The sequence below is a fragment of the Podarcis muralis genome, chromosome 6 (assembly GCF_964188315.1).
Source record: "Podarcis muralis chromosome 6, rPodMur119.hap1.1, whole genome shotgun sequence".
NCBI classification, from domain to species: domain Eukaryota; kingdom Metazoa; phylum Chordata; class Lepidosauria; order Squamata; family Lacertidae; genus Podarcis; species Podarcis muralis.
This window is the reverse complement of record NC_135660.1, coordinates 12,220,696-12,236,277: the sequence shown is the minus strand read 5'-3', so window position 1 is coordinate 12,236,277 and position 15,582 is coordinate 12,220,696.

Genomic DNA, 15,582 nt, shown 5'->3' with positions numbered 1-15,582 from the left:
TGATTGTCTACATCATGGCAAGCAAGAAGAAGTGAAGCAGGAACGGTTTAAATCTCTCTGTATACCGCTTGGCTGTGCTGCGACAGTTTGAAATTAAACATGCAAACCGCTTTCTGTGGGGACTTTCCAGGCTGTGTTTGTATTCCATCAAAGTAGCCTGGCTTTACCATGCAGCTCTTAGACAGTGCTGCAAAATAGGCAGATAACTGTTAAATCGGAGGTGGTCCAAGTGAAGCCCCTGTCAGGAATTCAATGGCATCGCTGAATATAGGGTCGCGGCTGAAATGAAAGGAGGGTGGGAGGAGGCGAGGCCCACCGAAACATTGCAAACTTCAGATGACTCCACTGGAACCATCAAATTTTCCCAGACAGGAATGGAATCATAGCGAGCTGCTTCGCAAATGTCATCAGGCGATGTGTGTGCGAGTGTCTGCACACACACACACACACACACACACACACACACACACATCACCTTATTACTCTGGGACATCATCTGGGACTCCACAGACTGAATGGCAATTTGCAGCATTCTGACCTTGAGTATCATTGTTGCATTACTGCAGTCCACACAGTAGAGAAGGAGGAGAGAGAGAGAGAGAGACTCTGTTATGAGAGCAAAGGGTGGATTGTTTGTGTAGTCAAAGTTTCAGTGCCTTTGATAAATTATGGAGTAGCACAGAACCTAACGAAAATGGCCCAGCAATTGAGACAGGACAGCATTAAAGAGGAAATCATGATGAGTTCGGTTTTATTGATCAGGTCTTGTAAACACTTTGGACGGCTTTGGAACATGGCACAGAGCATGAGGAGAGGAAGCATAAATCACTCATGCTTCCTTTCTGCATCAATGTCCAAAGGTGCCACACACGTGATCCTCCCACTGGTGTGTGCATATTCTCATTGTAACAAACTGGAGGACAGGCAAATTGGAGCCCCACAAAGCAAATTGTATTAAGTGAGCAACAAAGCAAAGGAAAGCAAAGAAGAAAAAGAAAATGACTTAGCAATGGAAAATGCCGAGTTCAACATTCATTCCGAAGAAACCGCTCTCAAATAGTTCTTTAGCAGTGTGAGTTCTGTGGCACGTAGCTTGATGATCTCCTAAAGCTTTGTTTCCCTCCCCAGCCTTACATTTTTACTGACGTCTGCAAACAATACTGGAGTTCTCTCTGGGCTGAGGATCATTAAGTCAAAGTACTCAAGCACAATGGGCAATGAAAGATTGGATTTGTTCATACTCATAACAGTTGACAAAGACACTCATATGCATGAGGACTTTATTGAATTTTATGCTGCCGTTTTCAGCATCTGGAAAGCTTCCCACAGAATCTGATTTTGTCAGTATAAAACTTTAAATACATGCTTCAGGGCACATATACTTTTAAATACATATTTAGAGTTTGATGGGCTTTAGCAGGAACAGCTCAAAATCCCCGGCACATCAACAAGATGTTGCAGCTTACAGAATGGTTTATACACAAATGGAAAGCAATCAAAAGTGGGACTGAACTAGGGTTGGGATACTGGCCTGTGTCTTCAGATCCAGGCTGGCTCTCTGAGGAGCACCTACAAGAGTGCAAGGTAATGAGCAGTCGGTCAGCACCACGGACAGCTCAGTGTTGGATGCAAGAGAAAACCAGATGCAAGACCAGGCCGATTGACAAAACAGACAGATTAGAATGGGGTGGGATGGGAAACCACTTCCCCCCTCCCATTTCAAGGGCCACATTCACACAAGAGCAAGCTTCCGGGGGTGATGATGCTGAAACGTGTGGCCCATTGCAAAAGTGTGTGCAGCCAAAGGCAAAAAAAGGGCAGAACCATTGCTGTGTAGAGTGGGGTGCACTCTAGGCACGCACTAGTCAGGTTTCTACATGTACACCTGTCTCCAGTCTCCATCCTCCATCCATCCATCCAAGCAAGCAAGCATGAGGCATTAGAGCATTTCAAGGACACAAGTCAACCAGGCAAATGAACTTGAAGTGAGTTTGAAGAAGTGCTGGTGAGACCTGGAGAGGGGGTGGAGGCTGGGAGACAGTCCTTAGGACCAGCTGGAGAATGGTGTGTTTTCAGGCTTTTTCAATGGTATTTCAAATATAGATAATTTCACTTACATGCATGGTGCCTCAGAATGTAACCCTCAGGTAAATGGGGAGTTGTCTGTACTGGTTCTCTGGGGAGTGCTGTGGCAAGTACAGCACAAAGTGGATTCAAACTGCCCTCTGGATTCTTGACAGCCACAGATTCGCAACCCAGCCCATGCCCACCTTCACCCAAGCTGCCCAAAAACTCTCCTACTTCCATTGAAATGAGTGGGGCAACCTGCTCACCCAGGAGTCTTAGAAGGTGCCCAGGGCTCTAGACTGGGGTGCAGGATTAGAAATGACAGAAGATCCACCTTTCCAAAATGAAATTAAAAGCAAATTTAGTGGCTGTTCAAATTTCATCCACAGAATTTCAATGGAATCCTAAAAAAGAAAAAAAGATTAAAAAATCATGAGGTTCATGCAATTGCTCAGTAAATACTTTGTTTACATCCCTATTAAGAGAAACAACATTGCATTATGTTCAGTGTTCTAAACGGCCCTTACCCATGATGGTTTCTTTTTAATCCCATTGTTTTAAATTTCTGGAACCTCCTGTGGTTTTTAATCCACTTTCAAAATCACAGATTTGCAGCCTCTCGGTTGTTATCCACTTCAGAAACCAAGCATTCTGGAGCTGTGTGGTAATTTCCCATGGAGAGACAATTGCTTTGGCTCTTTTGTTTTCACCCGCATCCCTCTTCAAGTGAGACATCGTTCTTTTCAAATTCCACCCCAACACTGAGAAATAAAACAGGGGCATACTGCCAATCACAAGAGAGTCTCATGGGGAAAGCATCAGTGACAACCAGCATCATAATTAGGGACCAAGAAGACTTTCATTTGGTCCACATTTGAAAGAGAACCAAACTAATTCACAGTTTGTGAATTTTTAGATGCATGCAAAAATCCATATGGGGTGGGGGTGGAGTAATGCATTAAAAATGTGGCTTTAAGGGGAGGTACGTACACTGTAAATGGAATGGAATGGGTTTCGGGAACAATCTGAGGGCTAGAACCACAGGGTAAGGTAATCCGAGTAAGGATCTAGTAGATCTCTGGCTGAGCTGGGAGGTTCAGCTACCCTGGTTTAACAGGGAGCTATCCTGGCTTAACGCTCTCATTCTGGCTTAGCTGGAGATATGACAGCATGGAAAGGAAGGCTGTAGTTGCTGGGATTTCAACCTGTGGTCTTCTGAATGCAAAGAACCGGTTGGATATGGTCTCTTCCCGGCCATTACATTAAGCTTTACATCTATTGGGAGCCAAAGGGACTACATCTGAGAACTTTTCAATGTATCATGTGTTGGTGTAATGTGAAGGATGGGTCAAATTACACAGTGCTTTCTCTCGTGTATTGATAAGCACATCCCCCCACGTCTGGGTGTTCTGAGATAAGGATGCCAGGTGCAGTGGGTTACCATAGCAACACTAGCGAGGTTGAGTGTTTGACTTGCCAAGTCATTCAGCCTCCCATTGGTCCAGGAATGTCTCTGGGGCATTTCTTAGGGCATTCCGGTTGCAGTGCTTTGTCTTGTCCATTCCTGACCTGATTGCCGTCAGGGTCTGAATCTGTGAGAGTCAGGGGAAGAGGCTGTGGGTTTACACAGCAGTGTTAGCTAGCATGGTGATAGTGTTAGAGGATTTCTCTGTGCATATGTATCTTTACTTCAAAGACCAGAAGATAGTGGTGTTTAGCTTTGCATTCTGTCTGAAGGCAATAAACGCTTTGTTACTTTGAATTGCACGGGAGAGGAGTTTTCCCCTGGAGTTTTTCCCTTCATCAAGGACTCTGGAAGAAGTTGTTCTGCTGAGAGCAGTAAATCTCTGGTGTCTCTTCTGAGGTTCCACATACTCTGCTGATACAACACGTCGGTTGAGGTGTGATGAACTGCCAACTGACTTCCACAAGTCACCAACACCATGAAGTGAGCTGAATACATAGAGGGGACAAGTGAGATGAGAGTGGTGCCATCTCGGCAACCCCTCTGTGCAGAATCTACCTGCTTACGACTTGTATATATGCTGGCAGGCTGCAAAGAGCAGAAGTAGCCTACAAATGTACAATATATGTGTGTATTATCCACTATGTAAACAAGTGGATATTATTTACTATGTAAAGAAGTGGACTCATCTTGCCCTTCACACATTCTGTTTATGCGGTCTAGGAATGCTAGAATCTGCCCATTTCTGTTTCTCTTTGTTTCTTTTTTCTTCAAATCCAGCTTCTGCTCTCCATATTTCCATATATGCCTGCAATGTTTTAAAAAAGAAAAAGTCCTGAAACTTCACCAGCATTTTAGTGAGAATTTCTCCTAATGTGCATACTTTTGCACTGAATTTTGCATAATATTTTGCAAAGCACATTTTACCCATTTTTGGTATGTTACTTTCTTGAATACATGCATTTTTATGTACACTTTCCCCAGATATTTTGTGCACATTACTTAGCTGGAGAATTGCATTGCAAAATTAGGAGAAGTGCAAATTTGGAAAGACTGCTGCATTTTGGTTTGTGTATTGTTTTGGGAAGTAGGTTCTCATTTAAATTGATCCAAATTTCATCCCCATCCCTAACTTCTCAGTTGCTAGAACACAGGCTAAATTTCTTTTAATCTACACAGAGTTCTGCACTCTCTCTCTCTCTCTAGCTTGTTCCTCTCCCAAGCCTAACAAATGTCATGCTAGATTATACAGCTCAGCTACATCTGTCCTCTCCCTTGTTTTGTAGATATTACACTCATTGTATTTCACAGCATGAGCTCTGCAACAAGATCCCAGCTACTGCATCATGATGAAATGTCACAGATGAAGAAATGTTCCCAGGCCAATATCATTATCCCATCTCCTTCAACAATGCCATTTAGTGTGTTGCTTGCACAAAGCAGCAGCAAACAAGGTACCAAATTCGAGCACTTTCTGGCCATATTTGAATAAACCATTTCAGAATAGCTTTATCACAGCATTTCCTTTACTCTTCCTAACAGTTATCTTCCCCCTCAAGGACAATGAGGCATTGGTTACAAAGAACTTAAACTTTTCTCATGGACCAACAAGAAGAAAGTGTGATTTATTATTAGCGAGCTATTTTAGTTATGTATTTATTAAGATTTATTCAAACACCCAGGAGGCTCATGATATTTAAAGCATGGGGACTGAATTGGTCCATGGGAAGATGTACCATTTCCTGAAAATTCCACCTAGGGCCATACAAATGTGATTAAACCTTACGTAGGTTTAAGGACATGAGAATTCTAATAGTAATGTTCAAAGAGAAGTCTCACATTTGTAGCATCTTTCCTCTGTTTGAAAGCAGCAGTAAAAAGGTAAAGGTACCCCTGCCCGTACGGGCCAGTCTTGCCAGACTCTAGGGTTGTGCGCTCATCTCACTCTATAGGCCGGGAGCCAGCGCTGTCCGCAGACACTTCCGGGTCACGTGGCCAGCGTGACAAGCTGCATCTGGCGAGCCAGCGCAGCACACGGAACGCCGTTTACCTTCCCGCTAGTAAGCGGTCCCTATTTATCTACTTGCACCTGAGGGTGCTTTCGAACTGCTAGGTTGGCAGGCACTGGGACCGAACGACGGGAGCGCACCCCGCCGCGGGGATTCGAACCGCCGACCATGCGATCGGCAAGTCCTAGGCGCTGAGGTTTTACCCACAGCGCCACCCGCGTCCCAAGCAGCAGTAGCTAGGTTCTAAAGCAGCAGTAGCTAGGTTCTAAATCCAATCCACTTTTCCAGGAAATGCAACTTATATAGGCTTGCTTATGACACTGGTTTACCTCAGAAGCTTTTCAGTGGAGTTCCTTAGGGGGACCATCAGTGGAAGGTCAGGAATGGCTGCAAGGTCCCCAAAACACATCTTCCTCACCTCTTGTGGACTCTCCTTGGGACACACAGTCACAGTGAAGTGTTTGGTGTGTTCTTGAGAGACAGTGAAGGGTGCCCACTCAGCTCCCCATATGGATTAAGAGGGTGGCCTACAACAAAGGTTCTCAAACAGTGGCTTATGGACCAGGGGTGGTCTAAAGGTTCCATCCAGAGGTAGGAGAGACAAGATTATACGTGCTTGGCTCTGCACTTGATTTGTTTTCCCCCCATGGTGGAACTAAGGATCACATTGACTGGGGCTAGGGTGCATGATTTTCATAACATAGCAGCAGTGAAGTATTTTATTCCCCCCCCTAAAAACTGATCACTAAAAGAGACCCATGAGTCTCATAATATGGCACAAGTTTTGAATATGATGTCAGTGCTGAAATAAAATAAAATAAAATAAAATATGGCTTGTGTATGTGCTTTGATGTGTAGAACAGAAAGAAAGAAAATGAGGTCTATTAATTAGTTCACCAAGATTCCTAGCAATTTTCAAGTGGTCTATGGGGGAATATGTTTGGTTGAGATGCAATGACCCAGAAGCTTGCATACAAACACACAAATATTCTGCAATGTACATTGGTCAATGAGGTTCATATTTTGAATATTGGAACACAAACAGTGCATCTAGCTAGTGACTTGTGGACTGAACATTGGTCAGATGGACTTCCTAGATGTGCAGATTCAAACTCAAATCTGTTACAAATATTCAGACACTGTTGTTGTTAATTTAAAGAGAGAAATAAGTAGGTTTCGTTCATGGCCATTTAATTCCATCATACTCCCAGAGAGCTGATATTCAAGGGCAGTGATCCCTCAAGGCTTGATTACAACTTAAGCCTTATCTCAAACTGCTAGATAAAATTTCTGGGGAACACTCTCGGTGGATATCCAAGCCTGAAACAAATCAGCTGCAATTTCTGTGTCAGTTGATTTTTGTTTTTCTTTAAGGTTACGGGTGGCTGCTGCTATCATTATCATTTGACTCATTGTGTAACAAATATGAGAACTGGTAACATGACATGCCTTAGAGACAGAGCACAGGGTTTAACTTCAGTGTAGATGTCAGTACTCATAACAAAGCCACGCATATATATATATTCCACCCTGATGAGCTAGCTTCTTCCACCTCCTCGTAGTGCCCTACAGTTGTAATGCTGCAGTTAAATTATCTTAGCAGACTGTGCTCCCTGGACCCTTCATCTCCTTCTCTACCCAGAAAACCTTCCCATTCTATTACAATTGTCTCGCAAGAAGCTGTAAGGAAAAGCTACAGAGAATCATAGATGGATTCACCTTTTTAACCCAAGACAAAAAAGGTTGCCTCCAATGCACTGACTGCCAATTAACTACTAGGCTAATTCCAATGTGCTGGTTTTGGTGTATAAAGCATTTGCACAGCTTGTTACCAGGGTACCTGAGAGACCACCTCACCTGTTATATACCCAATCAATCACTGTATGTTGCAGGTTAGGGCCTCCAGCAGATACCAACTTATCAGGATGTCTGTTTTCTTCACAATGTAGGAATTGGGCCTTTACTGTTCCGCTACCTATGCTTTACAATTTGCTCCCATTAAATATTAGACAAGTGCAATCTCAGCTGCCTATTGGGTACCTTCTGAAGACCATTCTCTTCCAACATGGCTTTCAAGATGTTTCCCATCCTTCACACTGTATATATTGGAATTTTTAAAAAGATGGTTTTGAAGATTTTTTTATTGTTTTATTATTTGTTGTTTGATGCCTTGGGCTCTGTTGGGAAGGAAGGCTGGATATATATTTAATTAGTAAATGGAAAATTCAGAGCAGACCTGCTGAAGTTAAAAAGGTAAAGGAAAGGACCCCTGACAGTTAAGTCCAGTCACGAATGACTCTGGGGTTGCGGTACTCATCTCGCTTTACTGGCCGAGGGAGCCGACGTTTGTCCACAGGCAATTTCTCTGGGTCATGTGGCCAGCATGACTAAGCCGCTACTGGAGAAACCAGAGTAGCACACGGAAACACCGTTTAACTTCCCGTTGGAGCGGTACCTATTTATCTACTTGCACTTTGACGTGTTTTCGAACTGCTAGGTTGGCAGGAGCTGGGACCGAACAACGGGTCAACAATTCTCTTTAGGAAACACCATTACACAAGCCAGAACTGCATGTTCTCCACAATTCCCATTTATCATGGTGTTGTAGCTATTGTGCCTCTCGAAATATGAATCCATCAACTATTATGCAGCCTTATGCAAAAGCTTTCATGCAGTCGGACCATGAACTAAACAAGAAGGTTTTACAATGAAGAAGCAACATTGTGGGTGAATGTCATGGCACTTAATTCTCCCCCTCCAGCCAATGATATCGACTTGTAAGGGGAAGATCTGTATTCAAATTAATTCTCACATACTCTGGGAGGATTTCTTTCCAATGAAAATGCCAGTTTCAGGAGTGAGGTTTCGTCAGGGCTATGGCAGTGAAGGGTTTAGTTTATTTAATTTACATTTATTTAGATACTGCTTGATTGTAAAAAAAGAAGAAGAAACCCAACAACCTCTAAGTGCTTTACAAAAATATAAAATAAACCATTGAAATTCTCAATAAAAACAGCTGAGAACAAGGATTTAAAAATAGCCAGAAGACGACTGAAACTAATAGTAGCTAAAAAACAAAAAATAAAACATGTGTAATATCTACATGTTTGGATGCAAAAAAAGAGTACAGTGAGGTACCTGCCTGATGTCAACACATAGGGAGTTCCAAAGTCTAGGCGCTGCCTATCTGTTGTGATATAAATGAACATGAATTTAAAATCAAATCTGAGCTTATATAGCTGTTGAATGAGTGCTAAATGCATGTCTGTATACGAAGATGTTTTGCCACACAGAGTGTTGTGGTTTGTATACTCAGCATATGTTGTTGGACACTAGCATTTCCTGCATGGCTGTTTTCAGCCTGCCCCCATTCATGATACCAGCCGGGCTGCCATTTTGGGATCCTACTTAAAACCTTGTGTATGATAAATGACAGAGCTGCCCAAGCCCTCCTTCTGCTGTGCTGCACGGGCCAGGAATCAGCTTCACCGGCTGAGCAGCAACCTGAAGGAGCAGAAGGCGGAGTGACTCCACCTGCTGCTGATCAGCCTTCTTGCTCCTGATGTGAACCGGCTGGCTCCAGTTTCCTTAGGCAGGGTCTCCAGCCTCAGTCAGTTGCTGGAAACAACATTTGTCGTTCCTGGCTAGACCTTGCTGCACCTTGCTTCTCGTGACCTTGGACTCTTGGCTTTCTTGACCCCCGGACTGTCTGAACTGAGATACTCCTGACCTTAGGACTGGACTGAGCCTGGCATATGGACTCTGCCTCCAGGCAGGTACCTCCCGGAGACTCAGCTGGTTGGCTGGCCTCTGTCACCACTGGGTTCTGCCATGGCTGGGCAGCATGGAGATGTCAGTACTTTCACTGCCACTATTGCAGAGGGTCACATGATCGGATGATTCTATTTCTTATCACTCATCATCATCAAACCTTTTATTGGCATCACATACAACATCCAAAACAAATCAAATCAATACAGAATTACCACTTCCCCAGTGGCACAAAACATTTCCTAAAAGAAAGGAGGCAGAGCAGTCTATCGTCACATCTCTTGGTCTCCAGATATCTGCAGTGTATTTCGACAACAAAAAACTAAATATAGTTAGCCACTAAGTTGGTGAGGTTCTGATCATTCCCCAGTAAGAGAAAATGTTTGACCTCTGACTCTGGTTTCCATTTGGGGATACAGAGTTGATATAGAAATTGCTGGCGGAGATCAGTATGTAGTTTACAATTGAGAACCATATTTGTAAGGGTTTCTTATCACTGTGTGTGTAAGCAGAAGTCAGGCTGACACCACCAATGTGGTGTAGTGGTTAAGAGCGGTAGACTCGTAATCTGGTGAACCCGGTTCGCGTCTCTGCTCCTCCACATGCAGCTACTGGGTGACCTTGGGCTAGTCACACTTCTTTGAAGTCTCTCAACCCGACTCACCTCACAGAGTGTTTGTTGTGGGGAAGGGAGGGAAAGGAGAATGTTAGCCGCTTTGAGACTCCTTCAGGTAGTGATAAAGTGGGATATCAAATCCAAACTCTTCTTCTTTGTTCTCTCTCCATATAGAGAGGGTGTGTGAGAAGCCGCTCACACAGCTCGCCATGTTTCTTTTGTTTTCTTTGCTGTAAATAATAAAATGCTTGATGCTACAATTCCTACACAATCTTGCTTTTGCACCTTGTCTCTCCACCCAGCCCAAACTGGCTCTGCCACTGTCTGCCAGCAAGGGAGTTCCATTGTTGGAAGGAGCCTGCCCAAATGGTGGGTTGGCAGAAGCTACCTCTGGGGTATTTGGGGTGGCAGGAAGTGGGTGGGAGGCTGGCACAGGTTCTATTGGATCCTGAGCCAGCCCTGCTGCCCCCACATGATGGCAAGGGGCCCGATCCAGGCCTTTTTGCTTCACCAGCATAAGAGCAAGCAAAACCTGGATGCAACAGCAACCTCCCCACTTGTCATTCCCAACAACTTGGGTGAAGGAACTTCAAGGACCTGGCATAAGGTGGTAGTACCTTTGGGCCAATTTTTATGCGGCTTCTGATCCTATTCATTTCTGTACAGCAGGCCAGTCTTGACCCAGCGTTTAACAGTATTTCTTCTCTCTCTCAATGTATCTTCTATTAAGAATTCCCTGGTCTTATTTAGGGCCCGGTAAAATTCTGAAGACTTCGGTACCATATATTCCTTCCTCTGCATTTGCTCCGAAACTTTCATTTGCGCATTGAGAACCTTCTTCCCCTTCCTCTCCCTCTGGGCCCATTGTCTCTTTATCACTTCTGTGTCATGATGTAATTGCCTGTTCTTCAGGAGGTTCTTAGCAGGGAGGGAAGGAGTCAAACGAAGTGTCGTGTACAGGAAACCCGCCAGCCAATTAGTAGGTGTTCTCATTTTCCAGGGAAAGACAGATTCATTCTGATGTTTCGAAGTTGCTGGAAAGAGGAGGGGGAAGCCCATCTTGCAGATGAAACCCACTACCTAATTAAACAAATCTATTTAAAAAGTTTCTCTTCTTTTTTTTCCCTCTTCTTTTTTCTTTCTTTCTTTCTTTCTTTTTTTGGACAAGGAAGATACTGTTGTTCTCTGTAGCATCTTGCGAATTAAGTTGCTGTCTTTCATTATCCCCAAAGATTATTACTACTCTTGTTTCAGAGAAGTGCAGCGAGCTAGAAAAGCAGAGATAATAGGTTATTATGGAAAAAATTGGCTTTGACATTTATATGATAAATTGGGAGTCAATTAGATGAAAAATACTCCATTAGATAAAGTGAGTGTACCAATTACTGCAGTGAAGAGCCACTGTTAATATAATTGAAATTTATAGAGTGTTGGATACAGCCCTGCAGGAGTAGATTGTATAAATGATGGAGAGAGGCATGTAAACAGTTCCAGCTGCATCCCTCTACACACTTACCTGGGAGTAAGCCATACTGGACTCAATGAGACTTTCTTCTGAGTAGGCATGGATAGGATCACCCAGTTAGTTTCTTGTCATTTTCAGACTGTCTGGGGAGACTTCTGCCCTCATTAGGAAGCCATTTTCATGAAGATTTAAAATGCAAAAAAACCAAACAAACAAAAAACCACCAAGCCATCAGAAGCTTGCAAATAGTCTTTCTTCTGCTTCATCTTTTTTTAAAAAATGCTTTAATTGGGTTTCATAAACTACAATGCAATGCATCACACAAAGTGTTGCAAATAATATCACAAAGGGACTGGGTGAGAAAATAAAACAACATTGCAATGACTGCCATGGATTAATAATCTCATTTTTCAAGCCAGGTGTGCGCGTGTGCAAATAATTTACAGTGTGCCCTTTATTCCAGACATCCGTTAAGCTGCTGCCACCACCAAGACAACAACCCAGGAATGAAAACATGAGCCTTGTAATAGGATAAATGGGCAATAGTTGAACCCCCTGCAGATAGCATCTCATCTGGAAGTCTGTACGATGTAGAAAATGGGTCTTCAGGTGGTGGCATCTATCCTCAGGAATCCCCTCCTGTTGTATCTCCCTCCTGTGCCATCTCTATTGTCTTTCCATTTCCCATTCCTTTTTCAATAAGGCTTCTAAGTGGAGATTCTTATCACAGTCTGTCTCTGTACTGAATTTGAAATTGTTTTATATATACATTCATTGTTGATGCTTTTATTGCTAATCTCTTTTGGATGTTTCATGGGATGAGAATCATTAAATGGTTGAGGGAAATGGGTACGTTTAGTCTGGAAAAGTGAAGGCTGAGAGGTGATATGATGTTGTTGTTGTTGTTGTTGTTGTTGTTGTTTAGTCGTTTAGTCGTGTCCGACTCTTTGTGACCCCATGGACCAGAGCACGCCAAGCACTCCTGTCTTCCACTGCCTCCCGCAGTTTGGTCAAACTCATGCTGGTAGCTTCGAGAACACTATCCAACCATCTTGTCCTCTGACGTCCCCTTCTCCTTGTGCCCTCCATCTTTCCCAACACCAGGGTCTTCCCAACATCAGAGTCTTTTCTTCTCATGAGGTGGCCAAAGTATTGGAGCCTCAGCTTCAGGATCTGTCCTTCCAGTGAGCACTCAGGGCTGATTTCCTTCAGAATGGATAGGTTTGATCTTCTTGCAGTCCATGGGACTCTCAAGAGTCTCCTCCAGCACCATAACTCAAAAGCATCAATTCTTCGGCGATCAGCCTTCTTTATGGTCCAGCTCTCACTTCCATATATCACTACTGGGAAAACCATAGCTTTAACTACCGTATTTTCCTCTCTATAACACGCAGATTTTTTTCTCCTAAAAAGGAAGGGGAAATGTCTGTGCATGTTATAGAGCGAATGTGTGGTCCCTGGAGCCAAAAAATCAGGCAAAAGTCAAATCACGAGTCACGGAGAAGGGAAACCTGAAAAGAGGAAGTGGCTGCTTTCCTGCATTCTGCCTCAGGGTCTTACTGCCCACCCTTCTCTGTTTCGTTGCTGTGATTGCTGAAACGGAACAAAGAGCAGGGAAAGCCCCTCCCCTCCAGGCAAGCAGAGTGTCGTTCTTTCTAATTCCTCTCTGTGCTCCGGTGCTGCTGGGGGAGAGGGAGAGAGAGTGGGGGAGGGAGAGGGAGAGGGGGGAGGGAGAGAGAGGGGGGAGGGAGGGAGAGGGGCGAGGGAGGGAGGGGGAGGGAGAGAGAGAGAGAGAGAGAGAGAGAGAGACAGATGGCTGGCTTGGGGGGGAACTTTTGCCTTTCTTTCCTCCCACCCGTTAAATCCCTCTCCAGCATTCTTAGCCAGCTGCTTCTCTGCACACCCCTCTCATGTCCCTTCTTTGTTTTTCCTTCGCTCCCCACTTAAAATGTGGTTACAAAGCATAGATCAACATGGATCCTCAGGATCTTTGCATTGGGTCACCCCAAATTCACCATCAAATCACATAGCATGTCCATGGCTACAGCCTGCACCAAAAAAATCACGCACCCACTGTTGCCTGGGGCTGCAATGGTGTAAAAACATGGTTAAAAAGCATGGATCCACATGGATCCTCAGGATCTTTGCATTGGGTCACCCCAAATTCACCATCAGATCACATAGCATGTCCATGGCTACAGCCTGCACCAAAAAAAGCACGCACCCACTGTTGCCTGGGGCTGCAATGGTGCAAAAATGTGGTTACAAAGCATGGATCCACAGGGATTCTCAGGATCTTTGCATTGGGTCACCCCAAATTCACCATCAGATCACATAGCATGTCCATGGCTACAGCCTGCACCCAAAAAATCACGCACCCACTGTTGCCTGGGGCTGCAATGGTGCAAAAACGTGGTTACAAAGCATGGATCCACAGGAATTCTCAGGATTTTTGCATTGGGTCACCCCAAATTCACCATCAGATCACATGTCTGTGGCCACAGCATGAAGCACAAAAATGATACATCCACTGTTTCATTCAGAATGTTTTTTCCCTTGTTTTCCTCCTCTAAAAACGATGTGCGTGTTATGGTCAGGTGCGTGTTATAGAGCGAAAAATACGGTATATGGACCTTTGTTGGCAAGGTGATGTCTCTGCTTTTTAAGATGCTGTCTTCAAATATCTCAAGGGCTATGCTATGGAAGGTGGAGCAAGCTTGTTTCCTGCTGCTCCAGAGGGGAGGACCCACACCAAGGGATTCCAGGCACAAGAAATGAGATTCTGACTTTTTGATGGTAAGAGCTGTTCAACAGTGGAGTAGACTTCCTTGGAAAGTGATAGACTGTCCTTCATTCAAGGCTTTTAAATAGAGATTGGATGGGCATCTGCCAGGCATTATTTAGCTGGTTATTCTTTCATTGCAAGGAGTTGGACAAGATGACAGTTGGGACCATTCGAAATCCACAATTCTATGAAATTCACAAAGTTCAACAAGCATAAACACTCCAGAAAGTAGTTAAAAATCCCTCAAGAGGCTGTTCCACATTGGCTGCAAGCACTTGATCACGTCACACAGAATCACAGAACCGTAGAATTGTAGACCCTTCAAGTCCTGTCCCTTACTCTTTTGCATTTTGAAATTGCCAGAATTATTAAAAAGCGAATGCAATCCTAGGCTGCATTAACAGAAGTGCAGTGTCCAGGTCAAGGGAAGTTATAGTACATCTCTATGTGGTCAGACCCCAGATGGAGTCCTGTGCCCAGTTTGGGCACCACGTTGGCTAGGGGCTGATGGGAGTTGTAGGCCAGCAGCATCTGCAAGGCCGCAGGTTCCTCACCCCTGTTGGATTGGTTCCAATTCTCCTTCCTAGCCCTGGCCTCTCTTCCCCACACGTTGACAAATACAAGAAGATGAAAAAGCTCGCTCAGCAAAGCAGTTCATAAAAATAAGTTGGGGAAGAGGCTAAATCGTGTCTGAAGTTATTTTCTTTTCACAACTGCCAGCAAGTCAACACGAGGAACCATAAATAGGAAGGTGGCAAACTGCTAAAGTTAAGGGTCTGCCTTTGCTTTCATTACAGGAGCAGTTTCCTTTTTAAATCCTGCTGAAAGGAAAGAATAGAGCAGGAAAATTTAACTTTCAAGCCAAGATACAAAGGAGTATCTCTCGCCACCCACACAGCATTCATGTAGGATTAGGAGTTTTGCAAACAAGTCTCCAAGGTCCATTGGGAGGAGGGGTTATTAGCTCCCTTACTTTAGTCCTTTTGCTCCCAACGGTAAAAAGAAACAACTTCTATAAAGTGTTGTTGCACCCAATTCTTATTCAACTGACTTTGCTTGGTGGGCCAGTGGCCCAACTCACTGTATGGCAGTTCTTAACTTAGCAGACGAACAAGTGATTCTGTGTGAGCCGAAGGCATAATACGGGTATTTGCAGTGCTTTTTTTCTTTAAAAAAATGTTTAGGGGTACTCTCATTTTCCTACTCATATCGATGAGGCCAAATTTAGGTTCACAAAATGTTTAGGGGTATGCGTACCCCTGCGTCCCCCCAGGGGGGGAAGCACTGGGTCTTTGTCTTTCCCTCCAGCAGTAGGTTAACCACAGCTTGGGAGGGAAGCAAATTTGACTGGGGAAAATGGGTTAAACCTCTTTCTTAGAATGGTTCCTCTGTTTCAATTTGACC